Source organism: Saccopteryx bilineata, chromosome 6 (genome assembly GCF_036850765.1).
Source record: "Saccopteryx bilineata isolate mSacBil1 chromosome 6, mSacBil1_pri_phased_curated, whole genome shotgun sequence".
NCBI classification, from domain to species: Eukaryota; Metazoa; Chordata; class Mammalia; order Chiroptera; family Emballonuridae; genus Saccopteryx; species Saccopteryx bilineata.
In genome coordinates this window covers 46079427-46101790 of record NC_089495.1, presented here as the reverse complement: position 1 = coordinate 46101790, position 22364 = coordinate 46079427, and positions in this window count along the sequence as shown.

Here is a 22364-nt window from a genome sequence, read left to right as displayed (position 1 = left end):
AGGGGGCGATGCTCTGCCCCTCCGGGGCATTGCTCTGCCGCGACCAGAGCCACTCTAGCGCCTGGGGCAGAGGCCAAGGAGCCATCCTCAGCACCCGGGCCATCTTTGCTCCAATGGAGCCTTGGCTGTGGGAGGGGAAGAGAGAGACAGAGAGGAAGGAGGGGGGGTAGAGAAGCAAATGGGCGCTTCTCCTATGTGCCCTGGCCGGGAATCGAACCCGGGTCCCCCACACACCAGGTCGACGCTCTACCGCTGAGCCAACCGGCCAGAGCTAATTGTCAGATTTTAAGTACAGCATCAAAGAATCATATATGTTAATATTACTACTAGTTTCATCAGACAAAAGTAAGTTTTGGGAAGCTCATATTGATGATACAAGTTCTAAATTTTTATTTTTCTCTTGAAAGATCAGATTTTTGTCACTAACAACATGTCTACCTTTCCTTGTGTTGATTTTTACAATAATGGTGCAAAAGCCACAGTGAGTAAAACTACAGATGCCTGAGCACCACTCATAGTGGTGCCAGCAGATTAGACTGACATGATATTCTCCATCACACATAGTAAAAGCAAGTCAACAAAAACAGTTCCACTTCAATATATTCATGATGAAGTGATAAGAATTCACTTAGTGAAGGCTCTTGATTACAGTTTATGATACCATGAATTTTTTTTTTAAGTCAGTGAAAGGAGGGAAGGCAGAGATAGAATTCCACATATGCTTCAACTGGAATCCACCCGGCAAGCCCACTAGGTGATGATGCTCTGCCCATCTGGGGCATTGTTCTATTGCTTAGCAACTGAGCTCTTCTTAGCACCTGAGGCCGAGGCCCTGGAGCCATCCTCAGCTCCAGGGGCCAACCTGCTCCAATTGAGCCATGGTTGCAGGAAGGGGAGAAAGAGATAGAGAGAGAGAGAGAGAGAGAGAAGCAAGAGGGGAAGGAGTGAAGTAGATAGGCTCTTGTTCTGTGTGCTGTGACCGGAAATTGAACCCTGTATATCCACATGCCAGGCCAACACTACCACTGAGCCTACTGGCCGGACCAACACCATGAATGAATGAGGGGTCAAAGGGTCATCTGCCTGGGCAGGAAGGAGAAGGATTGCTTAGGCATGCTCCTTGAAGTGTGTTTGAAAGTCTTGCTGGTCGTGGCTCTGCACTGAAGTGGCTCTGAAAGTTTGGTTTTCGTAATAAAATAACTCCAGGGTTATTTTAATTTTTAAATTAAAAAAAAATTTTTTATTAATGGGAACATAGCAGCCTGCCAATGCCGCAGTGCACTCACTGCTAGACATCCCCAGCTTAACCATACCATTGCTGTGCTCTGACTAATCCATGCTGATACCCACTTAAGGCACCAAATACAGTGCAGCCTCCAAAGAGTTTATTTATTCCAGCAATCAGGTGTTTACACCTCACTGCCTGCTCATGAACTGGAAAATAGTATTTTCCTATTTGTCTTTCTTCAACTAATCTGAAATTCTACAGGCATTATCTGTAACTGCTGGGTCTTAGTGCTTCCTTTCAAATTTCAATCAGCTACACGAGGCAGATGCACTTGTCTCCTGTGAATTTCTCGTCATTTATAAGTGCCAGTTTGTAGTGTTAATATCATCTCAAATGTCAGCGCTCTGGCATAATTCTAATTTTAGTCCCTTTCGATCTTTCCTCCATTGTTTATAAAAATGGCAAAAACACCCATCCTGCTCAGTCAAGATATGCTAAGCACTTCATCACATGTGGCTTAAAGTTTTGAGTGCATCTGTCTCCTTGAACACTTTTTTTTTTCCCCCAATCTCAAGGGGTATTACATTATCGACAGGAGGTGTTTGGTTCCTATGAGCAGATGTTAGAAGTAAAGGATATGCTCGATTGTCCAGTTTTTTGTGTGTGTTTTCCAATTCCTCAGCATTGTGGAGTCATGAAGTTTTATTAAACCATAATTAATGAGTTTTTTGGCTTATTGAATGTTATATAGTCTGCCTCTAATTTGGTTTAATCAAATAGTACTTTATTTCCTCTTCTAGCATGAAGTCCAGGATAGTTCTGTGATATCCCATGTCTCAGCCACCTCCTGTCATTTGTCTTCCCATCCTTACCTCAAGTTTTTATCTTTTCACTCATCACCTCATGATTACAAGACAAAGTCTTCAGCTCCAGCTTTGTATTCATGCTCCAGGCTGGAGGAAGAGGAGGAACCAGTCCACTGCCTCCTTCAGAGGCTTTTGTCTGTTCTTATTTGGGAGAGAAAGGCATCTCCAGGAGTTTCTGCCTTAATCACAGGAGCCAGAACTCTCCCGTGGCCCTGTTCCTACCCCTGCACCACCTGCTCATGCAAGGGAGGCTGCGAGGCTACATTTCCAACAAGACGTCTTGCTGCCCTGAACAAAATAGAAATTCTTTGGGTAGCAATGGGGGAATATTTGATATACTATCTGGCAAAGAGATGTATCTTAATTCTCTCCTGAGTCTAATGATCAATCTTTCTTTCATTTGGCCCCACCTTTGGGTAGTTCTAGTTTCTGATATGTGCTTCTCTAGACTCTGAAATGTTTTCCCAATTAACCTTATATCATTTCTCACTCAGGTTGCATGTATCTCAGAAAAAACCTCAAGTATCTTTACTCCTCCTTCAATAGTGTTTGTTGCATCCATAGACCTTCATTTTGGAAACCAAGACATACTCCAGGCTTGTCTCATACCCATGAGTCTCCTAGTTTTCTAGTCTCTGTTTCCTTTTTAATTCCAATATCTGGATTTTTGTGAGATTTATCCCCTTAGATTCTCAGCACTTTACTACTCATTCTGAAGTCAGTTTTGTTCTTTGGCCATTGGAAATCTATGCATACCATGGCCATTAATACCTCTTAGGAAGTCTCAAAAGCTTTTAGCAGTGATCCTCCCTGGATATGACAAAAGGAAAAATTGGTGCCTCATAATGCAGCTGTTTTCTGTATTATGTTACATAAACCCTGAGTGCACTCTAACCACATTCCCTGAAATTAATGTATTTGTATTGTCAGGGGAGCTGGGGAAAGGCTCAGATTGAGGATATTCCCTCTAGTCATTGCTGCTTTTCTGGTATGACCTACGGGCAGGGGAGGATTATTGCAATTATTTGGACAGGAAATCTGAGGGAGTAATTTTCTTTCCAAGGAGGATGAATGCTGGGCAGACAGTTCAGATTCTGGAGCTAGAAGGGGACCTAAGCACCACTGATTCAATGCCTGTGTTTCACAGATGAGGACACCTTGCTTCAGGGAGAATGAGTTATTAGAAGTCATATTGGTAACTAGAGGCAGATCTAGGCTTAGAATCCACACTTTATCATGCTTGGTCATAGGGCTTTGCCCAACATTAATTTTTAGGGGAAAGACTTTATCCTTTTATGTCTTTCCCCTTCACTTTGGAAGGCTAGAACTACCAAAAGCCTGACTAGCTGCGAGAACTACCTAGGACAGACAGCCACCTGGTAACAATAAATAGAACTGAAGATGTTACTAGTGAAACAATAAAAACTTGATTCTTGTCTTGCTTGAGAGAAAGAATTTAATCAAGAGACAAAGTATAGCAAGCAAAGCAAGGGTTTATTGGCTATGCAGGAATACACTCAGGAAAGCTTGAGTAGGCAACTCACTCACAAGAATGAGTGCCCCGATTAGTTACAGAATTTAGGTATTTATGGGCTTTACTTCCCGGACTTTTTCATTACCATTTTTTTTCTTTCCAGCTTCTTCTTCTCATTTATCTGTCTTCATTGTCTTGCTGTATGGCTAATACCATATCAGAGAACAGGAGACCAGCAGTCTGGGTGTGGGGAGGTAGATCCTACAGGTAGATCCTGCATACCAGAAATGCATGAGGGCAACCCATCCCTCCCCCTCCTTTGCCTGTCCTGGCTCATGTCTAACTAGCTACCTAACCTAACAAAACAATTTTTGTAAAGATGTTAAAGGATCTTAACTGAATCTTCTTATATTTTCTTTATGCTGAGCACCTTAGTCTCTCCTCCTTCTGCACTTACAAAGTGTTGTTGTCACCACATATTATATTGCAATTGGCTTATATAAGTAATCTGGAAAAAAAAGAAGTGTTGGATTTCAAAGGAAAGTCAGAAATGTGTTTAATCCACCTCAGTCACTTACTTTATTTAGTGCAAAAGTCTTCCATATACAGGAAGATCAATCAATCCCACCACCAATTTTTTTGTGTGTGTGTTGTGCCAGAGAGAGAGACAGAGAGAAGGACAGACACACAGGAAGGGAGAGAGATGAGAAGCATCAATTTTCATTGTTATTTGTTCATTGATTGCTTTCTCATATGTGCCTTGACCGTTGGGTGACAGCAGACCAAGTGACCTCTTGCTTGAGCCAGCAACCTTGGGTTCAAGCTGGTGAGCCTTGCTCAAACCAGATGAGCCCACGCTGAAGCTGGTGACCTTGGGGTCTCGAACCTGGGTCCTCTGCATGCCAGTCTCATTCTCTATCCACTGCACCACTGCAAGGTCAGGCCTGATTTTCTTAATTGCACTTGACTCTTGAGTGCATTTAAAAGTATCAGTGCTTCCAAGACTTCACAGTCACTAGGCTATCTTGCCATGGACGGAATCCTATGCTGTAGAAGGTGTTTTAAACAGATTCAGAGACCTGGGTTCCACGTCCCTGTTCTACATCCTCCAGACTCTGGATTAAGTGGTCTCAGTTGTGTGCTTGGTTTTGGCATTATTAGAAGATAAGAAAGCAAATAGCAACAACAAGACTAGTTCCCCAGGTGATGCTAAAGTGCAGTCAGGGAGCAGATAAGCATTTTTATGCACTTATCAAAACATTATTTAAATTTAACTAATCAGTTTTCATGAACTTTAATATAAATTTTATATTTCAATGTGATTTGTTATGCATAGTTCCTTATAGTCTGATTTATCTGAACATAATATATACATATAGATATTATGCTCAATGGCATCTCTTCTACAATCATAGTTTTGTTGTAATTGCTTTTTAGGGCAAAGTAATTGATCAGGCCCTATTGAGGGAAGTCTGGACTAAGCATGAGAAAAGGTGGTCAGATTTCATATATCATTAAGTTATTCAAATCATTATTTAATGAAAATAATTAGTTTTTTGGCAGATAATGTTAGTTTTTCCTCAATATTTATTTATTTATTTTTTGTTGTTCTTTAAGCATAGAACTTCTACATGTTAGTTGGGCACATAATTTCCCAGGGTGAAAATGAAATTCTCCGATCTTTTTCACAGCTGGTATGGCCATATAATTATATTGTTGCTGAAGTGATGTGAGCAAAATTGGTATAGTCATCTTTCAGGAAGGATCTTTAAGGCAGGCAATATGCATTTCTGCCTTTTCTTATTTCCTTCTGGCTCTTTCTCTCTGGGCATGTTGCCAAAGCTGAGAGAGCCATCTCGCTTAACAAGGTTGCTGCCATGTGGTAGGAGTAGATGCGATCCTAGTAATTGTGGAGCCATCATATTTTCTTACCTAATAGATAAAAAAAAGTATTTCTTGCTTTAGCTGTTGTCATTTTGTGTTTTCTGTCTCAAGCCACACTAAATTCACTGTCTGTTTTGAATTATAGTTGGATGGAACAGTTCTGATTAGAGGAAGAGCACACTCAACAGAGGGTCTGGTTAAGTCCAGAAATGTATATTTTGAATATATGAGAGCCCTAAGAAAGCCCATTTGATGCCATTGTTACTTTTTCAGAGTACTTATCTTTCAGTCTTACTCTAGTTTGTTTTAATTATGTTTTGGCTTCTCTAGTTGTCTTAATATTTTCTTTTGTCATTTTGATGAGTTATAATCAAAGCTAGAAAAACCAAGAGGCAGAAGAAGTGAGAAAATTGCTTTTTCAAGTAAGTAAAATTGCTTCTTGAAGAGCCTCAGATATCACCTCCTCAAGGCCCACACCTGTTATATGGATTCTGAGCACAGTATATCTCAAGAATAAAGTTATTAATTAACTGGATTAAACTTGAAGATGAACAGAAATAATTTTTCCAATAGATTCAGCATGTGAGTCCCTAAGTGGAAGTAAACCACTGAAATATTGGTTTGTAATATCAGCAATTACACACTGGTTTTGATAAATTTAAAAAATTGTGTATTGAAACCAAAAGTACATGTATAGAATACATGGTACAATATTAAAATCAGTTAAAAGATATTGAAATTACCTAAAGAACTATGGCAGGAAAAATAGCAAATCACAGTTCATCATTGGATCAGAATCAGTCACTCACCATCATTGCACAGATATCAAATGGCTATGATATGGAGATGGATGCACTAACAGTGGGAGAAAGATGTGGTCTTTAGGACCATTCAGGTAGTTAGTCAAGCTATTTGCCTAGTGATCTCCACTGGCCACCATGGAACTTGGTACATGTCATACATTCAATATGTATAGAAATACTAGATGAATCAATGTATTATAGAAAATGTTTGTCTCAGAATTAATTTTTTTTTAAAAAAATTGAAATTGGCCAAGGGTGTTCAACATGAACAACAACCAAAAAGATGTAAAGATGTGTTAAGGGGTGAAAAGAGTGGTTTATGTAAGAAATCAAAGTTTAGAGAAAAGAAGGGAAAGATATAATGTTTTTTGTTTGTTTGTTTGTGTGTGTGTGTGTGACAGAGAGAGGGACAGACCAACTGGAAGGGAGAGAGATGAGAAGCAACAATTCTTTGCTGCGGCACCTTAGTTTCTTATTGATTGCTTTCTCATATGTGCCTTGGCTGGGGGGCTGCAGCAGAGCAAGTGACCCCTTGCTTAAGCCAACAATCTTGGGCTCAAGCTGGTGAACCTTGCTCAAATCAGATGAACCCATGCTCACGCTGGCAACCTTGGGGTTTCAAACCTGGGTCCTTTGTGTCCCAGTCCAATGCTCTATCCACTGCGCCACTGCCTGGTCAGGTAAGACATAATGGTTTTTAATAATCTATTGACAAGCTGACATAAACTATGAATTAGGATGCACACAGATTTCTTGATTTACATGAACTAGGTAAATTGGAAGACTGAACATGGTGAAAGAAACAAGAAAAGGATCTTATGATGAATTTAATTTTAAAATTTAAAGTAATTAATCAAATTATTTTGACAATGAATGGTTTACAATATTTTGATTGGTTCAAAACTGGGTCTGACATAAACAGTTTATTATAGAGAAATAGCTAGAAGACACAGAAACCACATCATTAAATCAACTAGATATGCCTAGCTCAAGTTTTACAATCCATAGGAAAATAAAAATGCCTCTAATTTTTAGGTACTAAGAGTCAGAGTAATGATTAATTAGATTGGGAATTAGTCTCTGTAGTAAAAGATGATCTTGACAATAGAGGGAAATAATGGAGTTTCTATTCTAAGAAACATTTCCCCAAAGCAATCTTGCCTTTACTGGGCACAGATAAGCAAATTTTGAGGATTATTCTTTTTTAGATTCCCAAGGAATAGTGAACTGGTGAAAATAATGAAATCTCAGTTTTAAACTCTCAAGTAAGAAGAGATAAGGACAGTGGGCTTGATGAAATGTAAACCTATCAATTTCACTTTGGATTTTATTTTATTGAAGTGAGGAGCAATATTTTCTTACCTATATCTACCAAGGCACAGAGATTTAAATAAATTAAGTGAAACAGTTTTCATATATATTTGAAAGCCTGTTTGGAGGCCACAATTTAGCTCGACTGCCATTCAGAACCTCTGAATACTTTTTATTTTAAAATTTCTTTTAAAATTGAAGACTATATATAATGATAACAAACTTATTTTTCAAAAGAGACAAAAGTTCTTCAATAATAGGTGTGAATTGATGAATAACTATCTGATTAGTTTGCTCCACCTGAACAGTTGAATGGAAAACATCATCTTAGCACTTTTCTTTTTTAAAACAAATGCTACGTACATCTTTCTCAAATCTAAACAAAGTCTTATAATACTATTGTCCTTTGATCCTGATCCTTTTACCTCAAGCAATATGAGTCTTCCTTAACTCATCATTATACATTGCCCATATAATCAGGCTATATACAAAAACCTTCTTTCACAGGTATTTCAAACTTATTTGTTAAAGACAACTTGTAAGGCTTGTTTTTCTAATTGAAGAATCTAAGACATTTGTAGAATTTTCAAGTATGTTCTAAGCAACAAGTTGTTTCCATTTTTTTATATCCTAATACAATTTTAGAATAATCAGGGGAATTTTCTTTATAGTCTACTTTACTTAAAACAAGAGAAGTAAAACTATGCCATCAAATTTGACTAAACACCTAGAGATTTAGCCTGCCAGATAATGGCACAGTGGATAGAGAATCAGCCTGGGAGGCTGAACACCCAGGTTCAAAATCCTGAGGTGCCGGTGGAGCGTGGGCTCACCAGCTTAAGCACGGGGTTGCCGGTTTGAGTATGGGATCATAGATATGATCCCATAGTTGCTGGCTTGAGCTCAAAGGTTGCTGGCTTGAAGTTCAAGGTTGCTGGCTTGAGTCCAGGGTCATTGGCTTGAGCAAGGGGTTACTGGATCAGATGGAACCCCATGGTCAAGGCACATGTGGGAAAGCAATTAATGAACAAGTAAAAGTACCGCAACGACAAGTTGATGCTTCTCATCTCTACCCGTCTGTCCCTCTCTCTCTTTCTCTCTCCTTCCCTGTCTCTCTCTCGCTTAAAATAATCATAGAGATTTAATATTCATGGTAGATCATCAATAGTCTTAAAAAACAGTTTAGATGCACATGGCCCCTTTGTACTTAGACAATAACAAAAGGTCACTTAGAGATTATTTTGACCTCTCTTTCTATTTTTAGATTAATTAAAAGTGAGATGCTACATGTCTTTTCTATATTTCTTCCTATCTTTGTTTCCTTCCTCTCCTTTTCTCTTCACCTCCACATTTCCAAGTCACAATCTAAAAAGTTATTATAATTCCATTGGTAATAAAATGTTTTACCACATCTCCATCAATATTATTTGTATTATGTTTGCAAATTTAAAAGTACAGGTAGTATTTATAGTTCAAAAAGTACTTCTTAAACTACTGGCCATGATACATTTTATTTTTCAAATCTTTATACATTTTGAATCTTTCTTTCATGAATTTTTGGTTATGTTTGTTGTTCAGTTGCTTGTTGGGAATCTTAGTATTTTTGTAATTAAAATTGTACTTTCTCATATACTGTATTTCCCCATGTATAAGATGCACACTTTTCCAAAAAATTTGGGGTCTAAAAACTGGGTGCATCTTATACAGAGGTTGTAGATTTTTTTTACTTGCATTTCCTGCTTTTTTCACACAGATAAGGAGTTGTATGAATTTTATGATGAATATAACTTGAGTTCAATAACTTTATGTAATACATTTTTTTTTTCAAATTACAGGCCCCAAAATTAAGGTGCCTTTTATCAATATATATGAGAGTGTCTTATACATTGGGAAATATGGTATGTTGCACCTATTTTGCTAAAATTAAAAACACACAGTTGATAGGGTAGTTTATTGTTTTAGCAGTCATGTCTTATTTCATTGTTCTTGGCTGAAAGAACAAAATTCGCCAGTCTTAGCATTTATCAATTTGTAAACTTTCAAATTTTTGTATTCCCAAAATCATTTTAAATTACAAACTTGAGATTTTAATTGGAATTATGTTTAACCTTTACCTTGAGTTACAAGAAATTGATAACTTCTGTTTACAAATCCAGAAACCAGGATGTTCCTGCAGATTTATTTATTTACATTTAGAACATATGGTAGAAAACAAGATATTTTGCAATAAAGTTGACAGCTTTCAATGCTTTTGTAAAAACCACAAAATTTGCTTTTTGTGTATTTATCTAATGTGTTTTTACTTGCTGAACTTTCTTATAAATTGGACATTACCTTTCTTATACATTTTCTATATATACAGACAGCCATAACTGTCATTAGTAATTATACTGTTATCTTTTTCTAATTATTGTCATATGTTTCTATGTTCACTATAGCATCCTGAACAATGCTAAAAGAGAATGATGATAATAACCTTTCTTGATGAGGTTCACTATCTTTGACTTAACAATGGCAATGCCTTGGAATGAGATTGTGGCTCATGTTTTTACTTCCAGATTTTTTAAAAGCTTATAAAATCAAGAATAATAATTCAACTTTATTAAATATTTTTTAACCAAAAATTGAGTAACATCAAGGTTTTCCTGTTTGAGTTAATAATGTATTTTGACACTAAAATCCTTATGATTAAAGCATCCAAAATTTGTTGTTGATTTTAGTGAATTATATATTTGCTAGTATTTCGGTTGAGAATTTTATATATGCATTCAGAAATACATGAGATTGGTCTGTAATTCTGTTTTACTCATTATCAAACTTTGGTTATGAGGATTATGGTGGATTCATAAAATTAATTTCTCAGCTTACCATTTTTTCTTAGTTGTTGAAAAGACATACAAATGTCTGTGTTCAGTTAAAATAATTCACTAATATGCTCAGGGACATGTTTGGAAGTTGTCTTTTCCTGCTGCATGCTATGTTTATAGATGCATTCATGTTCTCTATTTTCTTTTAATTGAGTTTGGCTATTTTATATTGCTCCACGGTACCTACTATTTCCTTGAAATATATTAACTATTAATGTGAAATTATACAAAGAATTCCATGTTTGTTATCTTAACTTTCTTTTTACTACTTTGATTATTTTCTTAATTTACTATTTCTGAGATTTACCTATTCCCTAAGCAGCACCCTTTGTATCAATATATATTAATTACAGTTTTTCTCTACACTCATTTACTAATTCTTTTATATCCACAAATGCATTATATTCTGGTTAACTTATATTCTAAATATTTTTAATATTTACTTCTTAAATATCTTTCAGTTCATAAGAAATTTCAGCAAAATGGATACCCATAGGATAAATACATAAAAATTAAGAGTTTTTCAATATGTCAATAGTTACCTTGCAGTAAAATTTGTAGTATATTTTTCTATTTAAAAATATAATTTCTAAAGTTTTAAATATTCCTTTGGTGGCCTCCTCTTGTCTTATTTTGTAATGTTTTTTCACCTTATTTTTCTGTTACTGTCTGAATATATTTTTATATTTAAGAAGTTTTTATATTCTAGGGACAAAATTATTTATAATATTATAGTTTAATAATCAGGTGAAGTGGTCCCTATAACTTCTGTCTTTGTAAATATGGAATTGAGAATTTTTGAGCCAAGGTTAAGATCAATTTGCCAAATTTCTCTTGATGATATTTTGGTGGAATGCAAACTTAATTTAGCTTGATTAAGGTTGTTATAAGTTACATTATTCTAGTTATTTGTTTTTATTTAACTAGCTGGTCTATTATGTGTTGCAGGGTTCATTATATGATTATTATTTAAAAATATATAATTATATAAGGTTACATATAATAATTTTATAATAAAGAATATAATTATATTTCATTATATAGATACACATTTGTTGTTTTAAATATAGATTAAAACTACACAATTAACGCAGCATAATGCTTCTCCTTTTTCCCTTTTAATAAATTTAATACTGTATTTTATTTAGTATTAATCTTGTCTTCTAGGATGGCTAACTTTCTTTTAAATATTTTAAAAATTTTATATCACTTTTATTTTTCAGTTAAAGTTACATACATTTTTATATTAGTTTCAGGTGTACACCCCAGTGATTAGACATTGCATAACTTACCATTCCAAGAAATCTCACACCCATCTGACACCATACATAGTTACTAGAATATTATTGGCTATATTCCCTGTGCTGTACTTTGCATCCCCACGACTATTCTATGACAACCAATTTGTGTTTCTTAATCTTTTCACCTTTATCACCCAGCCCCCCAACCACCCTCCCATCTGGCAACCTTCAAAATGTTCTCTGTACCTATCAGCCTGTTTCTATTCTGCTTATTCTTTTTTTTTTAATTCAATTGCTGATAAATATGTGTTTATTGCCATTTGGTTGTTTGTATTTTTTAACCTTCTTTTCTTCTTTCTAAAGTAGACCTTTTAACATTTTATTTAATTCTGGTTTGGTGTTGAACCCTCTTAGTTTTTCCTTGTCTGGGAATTCTCCGTATGTCTTTTGATTCTAAATGGTTATCTTTTTTTTGGTAGTTTGCCTCTAATCTTGTGTATTTTTTAAATTGTTTACTATTACTTTTCTGCATCATTTATTTTCATGCTAGAACTAAATAATGGGAAGAAAAAGGTAAAATAAAAAGTCAATCCATACATTTTTGTGCTTTAATATAAGATTTTTAAGCCTCTAAACTGTTCTGTTTGATAGTTCATTCTGTTCTTTCCTTCTTCCTTTTATGTGCTTACCTATCTTGCACAGCTTTTCAAAGGGTAAATGAATTAACGGTACTCTCCTGACATATCATATACTCTCAATAAACAAACAAGTGGGCACACATCTAGTGGCTCACTAGCTCTGGAGTTCAGCTTTCTGAGTTAAAATACCAGTTTTGATACTTACTAGCTATTTGTCATTGACTAGATTACTGACTTTATGATCTTCAATTTCATTTCCTAAAAAATAGGAAAAATAAAAGAACTATTTCATAGAATGGTAGTAAGGAATAAATTTTTTTAAAAAAAGAACAAGTAAACATACAGCACCTAGCATGGAGTGAGAGTTAAATAAATAATAGCTATTTTTATTCTTTGCAGATCTCTTTTTGTTTTGTAATGATTTGGAAAACAGGTGTGCATCCTGTTTATAATTCCAGTGATGATTATCTTTTAAGCTTTTCAAAAACAGAATCTAATCTAAACTTTTCTAATTATCAGTGAATTGCAATGTAATAACTTCTTACTCAACCCTATATAAGGCTAAATGCAGCATGCTTTTGGCAAACTTACATTTTTACCATTTTTCTAATAAATCTAAATTTTATTGGTATATATCATACTAGCAAATAATAGTTTTCTTTGCATATTGCTCTATTTTTAAAAATATAATTAAATTTTTATATTAACATCTCATTCACAGAAAAAATGCTTGATATCTAACGATGTATGTGTTTACGTTTATTCAGTGGTCAGTCTTGGGTTTTTTCTTATGCTGTCCTACATATTTTTTGCCTTTTAATTGTTATTAAATTCTTGACCGTCTGAAATATATTCTGAAGCATGTTTTTCAGGCAATCTACATGCCTGAAAAAAAATAATCTTTCCTTCCCATTTGTGAATACATTGCTGATTGCTGATTTGCTGTGGGAAATTCTCTTGTTTTTTATCTAACTCTACAGATGCCATTTCATTTTTTTTTGAAATCTAGTCTGATAGAAGAGAAATATGAGGTTAATATGATATCTCTTCTATTATTAAAACCAAGATTTTCTTCTTGATCTAACTTATTTGTCAAATTTTACATTCTCTTTCTGTAAGGAAGAAAATCTTTTTCACCTAAAGATGGAATTTTTATTTTGACTAAAGGTATTTCTTTTAAATTTCTAATATTTCTAATATATAATATACTTATACATATTAATTTTTAATTCTCATTGTTACTTTTCCCTCCACTTGATTATGGCTGCTTCCAAATCTTGGCTATTGTAAATTATGCTGCAGTGAACACAGGGCTGCATATATTCTTCTGAATTAGTGTTTGGGGTTTCTTTGGATATATTCCAAAGAAGTAGAATCATTAAGTCATAAGAAAATTCCATTTTTTAAGTAAATTTCATACTTCTTTTTATAGTGGCTGCACCAGTTTGCGTTCCCACCAACAGTACACAAGTGTTCCTTTTCTCCACACCTTTGCCAGTACTTGTTGTTTGTTGATTTATTGCTGATAGCTATTCTGACAGGTGTAAGGTGATATCTCATTATGGTTTTAATTTGGATTTCTTTGATGATTGGTGATATTGAGCATCTTTTCATATGTCTATTAATCATCTGTATGTCCTCTTTGCAGAAGTGTCTATTCAGGTCCTTTACTCATTTTTTAATTGAATTGTTTTTTTGGTGTTGAGTTTTATAAGTTCTTTATCAACTTTGGATATTAACTTCTTATCAGATGTAACATAGGTGAATAAACAACACAGTCTTTTTTTTATTATTATAATTTTATTTTTTTGATGGGGTGACATCAATAAATCAGGATACATATATTCAAAGATAACATGTCCAGGTTATCTTGTCGTTCAATTATGTTGCATACCCATCACCCAAAGTCAGATTGTCCTCTGTCACCTTCTATCTAGTTTTCTTTGTGCCCCTCCCCCTCCCCCTTTCCCTTTCCCTCTCCCCCCTCCCCCCACACAGTCTTTAAATCTACATTTTCTTCTGATACTGAACTTAGCTACACCTAAATTTAACAGATGTTGTGGAATGAGGCTAGGTAAGTGCAGATGATAGGGACGTCACAGTACACCGGGCTCCCCAGAATTAAGAATGTTCAAGATTTCATTAGTCCTGTAGGGCAAAATCTCCCTGATGGGGGCACAGGTCAGCAGCATGGCCTAACAGAAACATTTAGGGACACAGATTTCAATGGTGTCATGATCTTAGGATATATTTAGTTCTGCAATATCCTTAGGAATGTTTCATTCCAAAAAACTCTATGGTTTGGGACATTTCCAACCCCTCTGAGGAGGAATCTGGGAGGTCTGGGAATTTGAGATTTCATCAGATCCAAGATAGACAATCTTAGGGGCAAGATAGGCTTAGGAAGCAATTTATGCTTTCCACAGAAAGCCCTGGACTCTTGCAACTTTCTAGAGTTTTGGGATGTGGTGAGGAGGGCTTTATGGGACTGTCTGTGTAGTACTTGGAGGTTATAGTAAGTGATGTAAATTGAAACAATTCAGCAGTGAACATTTATTATTCATTTAGCTGTCCAGTGTTTGATTTCACTCCTGTGTTAAGGGAATTCCTCATCTTATAAGTATTTATGGAGAGTCAGATTCTTACTGTAGAAGCAAGAATGCTAGTCACTTTTTCAATCCTTTTTCAGCTAGGAGCATTGAATCAGAACTTCACTGTGTACAAAGTCAGGACCATGGAGGGTCCTGTTTGGTGTGGACTGGTTGGAGCAAGATCAGGTTATCTAGGCAAAAGTGGCATCAAGATACCTCTACTGCCAGGGTTCACTTCTCCTAGCTGCTAGAGTTGTATGCCCTGCGGGAGCCAGAGAATGTTATTGATCATTCAGAGCCTGAACTAGAGACATGGTCTACCTGAATCATATCCCAACTTTAGAGTTTGTCTTTTTTTCCTCTCATGTCTGTTTTACTGTTTTGAGTTGTTTTCATTTAGTTCATGACTATAACTTTGTGTCTGAAACTCCTTTTATTGTTCCCTATTTCATAGCTGCCTCTCAAATTTCCTTTCATCTGTGAATCCAGGCAACTGAGCATATAAGAATTATTTAGCCAATAACTTTTCTTAGGATTCTCTCAGATAGTTTTCATTTCAGACCTTTCATCCATCACCTGTTTTTCAAGCCCAAATCTTCCAAGCATGGATTTTCTGGAGGAATAGGTGAGATGTGGCTTTTGTCCATCCTGAAGGATACAGGTTGATGGTAGAGGGGCTTTAATTAAAATTAAGAGTGTAGATTGGAAAACTAGAAAAGCTTGGGCTTCCAGGTGCACATTTTTAGTGGTGGTACGGACCAGTAACCTCCAAGGCTCCGTTTCCTGATCTCAGCAATCCTCTCTGAGTGTTGCTGTGAGGTCTAAACACAGCCTGCAGGGAAATGCTCACCTCAGTCTGTGCTGAGCCCAGGCCTTGCTAGAAGGCTTGCCCTTGGACATTAGAGTTTGTGAGGCAGAGGTACTGCTCTTGATTTGGAAGAATTCTTTGTTATATTTCTCTCTCTTGTTACCAGGCAGAATTTAGGTTCTGCATGGGTATGTACTTAGTTCACTTAGTTTACACTTTGAAACCTGGAAATGCAGATTTTTAATCTGTTTATCTCCCCACCCCCTTTTAAGGCAAAAGCACTCCAGCTGGGTGTTTTAGTCAATTGTTTTCAGTGTCAAACTATTAGGAGTGTACCTAAGCAAATACAGTCAAGAAATAATTGGTATACCTAAATTAAGAAAGAAATGTGATACATGCACAGAAGTGAAAATAGCAATAGTTTGCATAGGTTGACTCTCACACTGAGGGGCACTATTGCAGGACAGTAAGGTGTGAGGCACTGGAACTGTCTGTTCTCCAATAACATTCGTAACTCTTCAGCTAAGAGATCAGTTATCACCAGGCCAAGGTAAAACCCTATACTCATTTCCTCATTATGCTCTGATTCCTCCCTCTTCTCTTTCTCATCTTCTTTTCTGCATTATTTATTTCTCCAAGCTTCCCCAAAATGGGCTGAAGAGGACTTTATGGAGAATGGAGCCTCTGGGAGTCTCTTTAAATTATATGAGTCTGCACCACATTGGAAAGATGTCCATTTACTTCTTTTTGTCTCTACCTTCATTCTTCCCAGACATACCTGCAACTCATAAAACTCACGAAGGATGAGCCCAGGAGAGCTGGGTAGTGCTGGGGAGGGAGGACAGACATTTACTGATGTTCTATGGGCTAAGCTCTGTGCTAGTCAATTCCCTTATATTATCTGATTTTTAACTTCACTGTAACTAAAGTGACCAATCCTCCTCCTTTAGGGAGGACAGTCCTTCTTTTGTAAATTCCATCCTCCCTTGAAAAGTGTCCTCCTACATGTCCTCCTATTTGATATTGGAAGACTAATCTGTAAATGTCCATATTCGATCGATGCAGAGTTGATCCATTGCGTGGGATGTGACGTATTTGCATCTAAAGGAGCACTTTTTTCTTACAATTATTATTAAAAATTAACAGGTATGTAAGCATAATTACAATATAAATATTACAAATTTTTATTATGCATTTATCATATTATAGTATATTACTGTTGCAATGAATAAAATGTTTCTTTTATTTATGATATTGTTTTTATCAATTTATTTTTGTCCTCCTTTTCATTGTAAAAAAGTTGGCCACCTACTGTAAGCCAATGAGAAAAGTATTACATTAGTGTTTTACAGATGAGGAAACTGAAGCTCAGAGAGATGATATAATTTGCTGTAAGGTTAAATTGTTAACAAAGTACTAGGAATCAAATTCAAATTACTCTAATTCCAAAGAAATCATTTTCCTACTCCGTCCTATCTCTTGAACTTTTAATAACCTATTTAAGAGTCTGTAAGTGTCTATTTGTGCCCAATTCAACAGTAAGACATTCGGAATGGGAAGGGCTTAGAGCAGGGGTCCCCAAACTACGGCCTGCGGGCCGCATGCGGCCCCCTGAGGCCATTTATCCGGCCCACACCGCACTTCCAGAAGGGGCACCTTTTTCATTGGTGGTCAGTGAGAGGAGCATAGTTCCCATTGAAATATTGGTCAGTTTGTTGATTTAAATTTACTTGTTCTTTATTTTAAATATTGTATTTGTTCCCGTTTTGTTTTTTTACTTTAAAATAAGATATGTGCAGTGTGCTTAGGGATTTGTTCATAGTTTTTTTTATAGTCCGGCCCTCTAATGGTCTGAGTGACAGTGAACTGACCCCCTGTGTAAAAAGTTTGGGGACTCCTGGCTTAGAGTATACTTAAATAGGAAGGAACTAAAATACAAATTACTGTGTATCACTTTTCTTTTTAAAAAAATCAGCTTTATTGAGAGATAATTATATATCCTAAAATTTAAAGTGTATACTTTAAAGGTTTTAAGTATATTTCCAGAATTCTGCAACCGTCACCATAATCTAATTTTAGAACTAATCTTTTTATCAGGGGTCATTGTTCAAGTCTGCCCCTGGGTAGCTGTGTTCACTACATAAATCTGGAAGGTCTCTCACTACATAAATCTGGACAGTAAAGCATGGTTTCCCTTGCAAGAGTGAAATGATGAGATTAAACTATTATCAGGTGAAACCACCCGCAGTCCCAATTTCAAAATATTTCTGCTTTCAAATGACTTCTCTGGAGAAAAGGGGCTATAAATCCCCTAAATAAATAATAATAAATGTTCTGGTCTGTGTGTGTATCACAGGGAGATTAGTTTGGCATGCTGGCACTCAGCAAATGAGAAATGTCAAAACAAATAAACTGCTTAATCCATATTGGGTCATGACAAATTGATTTGGAAACCCTGTTTTCTCCTATCAGGTGCTGCATGTGAGATGGTTTGTCTCACATTTCTTATACTGGCTTTGAGGCCTTTGACTCCTGTTATTGAGAATAGAAAGGCAATTTAGCAATTCTGGGAGGTATCTGACAAAATGCTTTAAAATAAGTTTTTATCATCCTTTTCCTGGATTGATATTTTATGTCACCCCTGTACAGAGTCATGGTTACATCAACTTTTTATGCTTGGAAAAATACTCTAAGTATTTATAACCATTTTCATCATCTTCTATTTATTATTTTGTTCTAAATATCTATTAGAAAATACTTGCTTTAAAATTATGCAAAAATCTAATGACTTCAGTAGCTATCATCATTCAATTACTGCTGAAGAGGTTCTTAACAAACTATTATATCTAAAATAAACCTGTAAAAAGCTATTTCCTACCCTATCAAATGAAGACTTTTAAAATTAATATTTATAGACATATTTTAGTTATTTTCTTAGATTATTCTTAATCAGTCACTTTCTCATAAATTTATTAATAACAGTAGCTAACATAAAATATACTTTTTTTATATCACCAAATCCTCACCTGAAATTCACAACTCTATAAGGCAGGGGTCCCCAAACTTTTTACACAGGGGGCCAGGTCACTGTCCCTCAGACTGTTAGAGGGCTGGACTATGAAAAAAACTATGAACAAATCCCTATGCACACTGCACATATCTTATTTTAAAGTAAAAAACAAAATGGGAACAAATACAATATTTAAAATAAAGAACAAGTAAATTTATTTTATTTTTTTTAAAATTATTATTATAATTTTATTTTTTTAATGGGGTGACATCAATAAATCAGGATACATATATTCAAAGATAACAAGTCCAGGTTATCTTGTCGTTCAATTATGTTGCATACCCACCACCCAAAGTCAGATTGTCCTCTGTCACCTTCTATCTTGTTTTCTTTGTGCCCCTCCCCACCCCCTATCCCTCTCCCATTCCCCCCTCCCCCCCATAACCACCACACTCTTGTCAATGTCTCTTAGTTTCAGTATTATGTCCCACCTACGTATGGAATAATACAGTTCCTGGTTTTTTCTGATTTACTTATTTCGCTTCGTATCATGTTATCAAGATCCCACCATTTTGCTGTAAATGTTCCGATGTCATCATTTCTTATGGCTGAGTAGTATTCCATAGTGTATATGTGCCACATCTTCTTTATCCAGTCATCTATTGATGGGCTTTTTGGTTGTTTCCATGTCCTGGCCACTGTGAACAATGCTGCAATAAACATGGGGCTGCATGTGTCTTTACGTATCAATGTTTCTGAGTTTTGGGGATATATACCCAGTAGAGGGATTGCTGGGTCATAAGGTAGTTCTATTTGCAGTTTTTTGAGGAACCACCATACTTTCTTCCATAATGATTGTACTACTTTACATTCCCACCAACAGTGTATGAGGGTTCCTTTTTCTCCACAGCCTCTCCAACATTTGCTATTACCTGTCTTGCTAATAACAGCTAATCGAACAGGTGTGAGGTGGTATCTCATTGCCGTTTTGATTTGCATTTCTCTAATAGCTAAAGAAGATGAGCATCTTTTCATATATCTGTTGGCCATTTGTATTTCTTCCTGGGAGAAGTGTCTATTCATATCCTCTTCCCATTTTTTTATTGGATTGTTTGTTTGTTTGTTGTTGAGTTTTATGAGTTCTTTGTATATTTTGGAAAGAACAAGTAAATTTAAATCAACAAACTGACCAGTATTTCAATGGGAACTATGGGCCTACTTTTGGCTAATGAGATGGTCAATGTCCACCAATGAAAGAGGTGCCCCATTCAGGAAGTGCGGTGGGGGCTGGATAAATGGCTTCAGAAGGCCGCATGCGGCCTGCAGGGCCGTAGTTTGGGGACCCCTGCTCTAAGGTATATGCTATAATTACCTGCATATTAGAGATGAGGAAACTGATAAACACGTTCCATAACTTATCCAAAGGTCATTGGGGATCAGTGACACCAATGACCTGAATTTGAATCTAGGCAGTCTGATTAAGGAGTTCATGTTATATTCTTTTAATAAATAAGGGATAGAAGCTCTGATTTCTCAGCTAGTGACAGACAGTATCGATCAGTGGGCTTGGACATCATCAACTGAGGAGTTCAGGTTCTGCCTCAGTCCTCCTTTTCACCCCTGGATAATCGGTTAGGAAATGCCAGCAATCCTGTCAGCCTATTACACTTACACTCTTAACTTCAGCCATGACTTAACTCAGTCTGCTGTGTCCCTAACTATGGAAGCAGTCCCAGGGTGGGTCACATGCTGAAGCTCTCACACCAACATCATGTAGGAAGACAGGACCACAACTGACAATGTGAAGGATCATCAGGACAATACCCTATGCCAGTGAATTCGAGCCAAATATGGAACATAGATGCGTGTTTAGTTTGGTCAGATGAGCATTTTACTTTTTAAAAAATTAGCTGCCAGTGTGTAAATACTGGATCTTTCTTCTCATGAAATATCAAAAGAGCTGGCAACACTGGGTTTTCATCCATAATACCAACAACTGATTGGACCTAAAAGCAGGTGCCCTGTTTAATCAATTAATTATTCATTCCGCAATTTACTCCAGCTCCCACCATTTTTCATCTCATTCACTTATTTTGTGTATTGAGGGGACAATCATTGTCATTTAAGTTAGTGACTCCTGCCTATGCACATTTTTTTGTTGTTGTTCTCAGTTCTTCTGATGACTAAATCTCTGCCATGTGAACGAAGAGTTCAATTGTTTTATGGTTGGATTTTATTCCAAAAGCATTTTGAGAAAGTAAATCAAACATGGGCTTTGGAGTCAGGCAGATAGATCTAGGCTGTAATTTGAATCTTAGATGTGAAAGATGTGAATCTGAGATGTGAACCTGGATGTGAAATTTGAATCACTAGTTGTATTACCTTAAATGAGTTTCTTGCTCTTTTTGACTGTTAGCTGCTGCCTGTGTAAAATGGGAGAAATACCACCTGACAGAAAACTATGAGTATGTATTTGGCTCCCAATAAATGTCAGTATCCTCAGCCTTCACTACTAAGTGGTTTTCTAGAATCGGGGGGAACAGAGACTTGGACTTTATTCTCTACACTTTCACAGTCTGGTGAGGGGGACAGACTTGTCCCACGATTTATGATGGTAACTTTGATTACCTGCTTAATGTGATTTTGGTCAGATTTCTCCATTGTAAAGTTACCATTTTCCCTTTCATGATTAGTATATAATTTGTCAGGAAGTATTTGGAGATGATGCAAATATCTTATTTGTCTTTAACCTTTGCTTAATGGTTTTAGGATCCGTAAATGAGTTTTGCCTGAATAAACACTTATTATGAAACAACTGAGCAAGGTGTTGGAAATTAGGGGGCACCATAAGCATTTTTCCAGAAAAAGCCTGATTATGCCTTTTATGTCCCCACTGTGTCACCAGATGGACACTTTCCTTGCTCTTTCTGCAGTGAAGACAATCACTGTTCTTCATCTTGGCCACGTTTGTTCATGTAATAACTCAGGCCTGGGTCAGGAAAAGTCTAATCCCCTTGGCTGATGGGGTGGGGAGAGGAAGAACCAGACTCTTTCATTTCCATGGTTGGATGTGGTCAGCTGAATCCCACCAAAAAGACACAGTAAGGGAGGTCCTTGTAAAAGCTACTAAAACACATGGAGTGTGTCCCCATGGTGCATCTATCTGGCCACACCTTGAAAAACTGCTTACTTGCCAAATCTCACATCTCTGACCTTCATGATGTCCTCAGGACAACCTCAATAAGAATCTGTTTATCAGTAAGGTTTTGGGGCTGGATTTGTATCTCTTCTGAATGATCTTTAAGGATAAATCCAGAAGCTTATTCAGGCTATGGAAGGGTTTTCTATATTAGTGAGTTCTGGGCCCAAGTTCAGCCAGCTGGAAACATCTAAAAAATATTAACACTTGTAGCATATATCTTTTTCCTAGATGATTAGCTAATCTTTTCAAAAGTGATTTTAGGAGCATATAAGAATGAATGTTGTGGAAACCAGAACAGTGGGGTTGAAAAATAGGGTCAGAGAAAGTAGATGTTTTCAGACAGTAGAAATATGTTCTTACTTAATGGTTAAATTTAGACTTAAGTTTCCTGGAAACTACAGACAAAAATGGGGTAATTTTTTTTCTGCAAAAGAAATCATA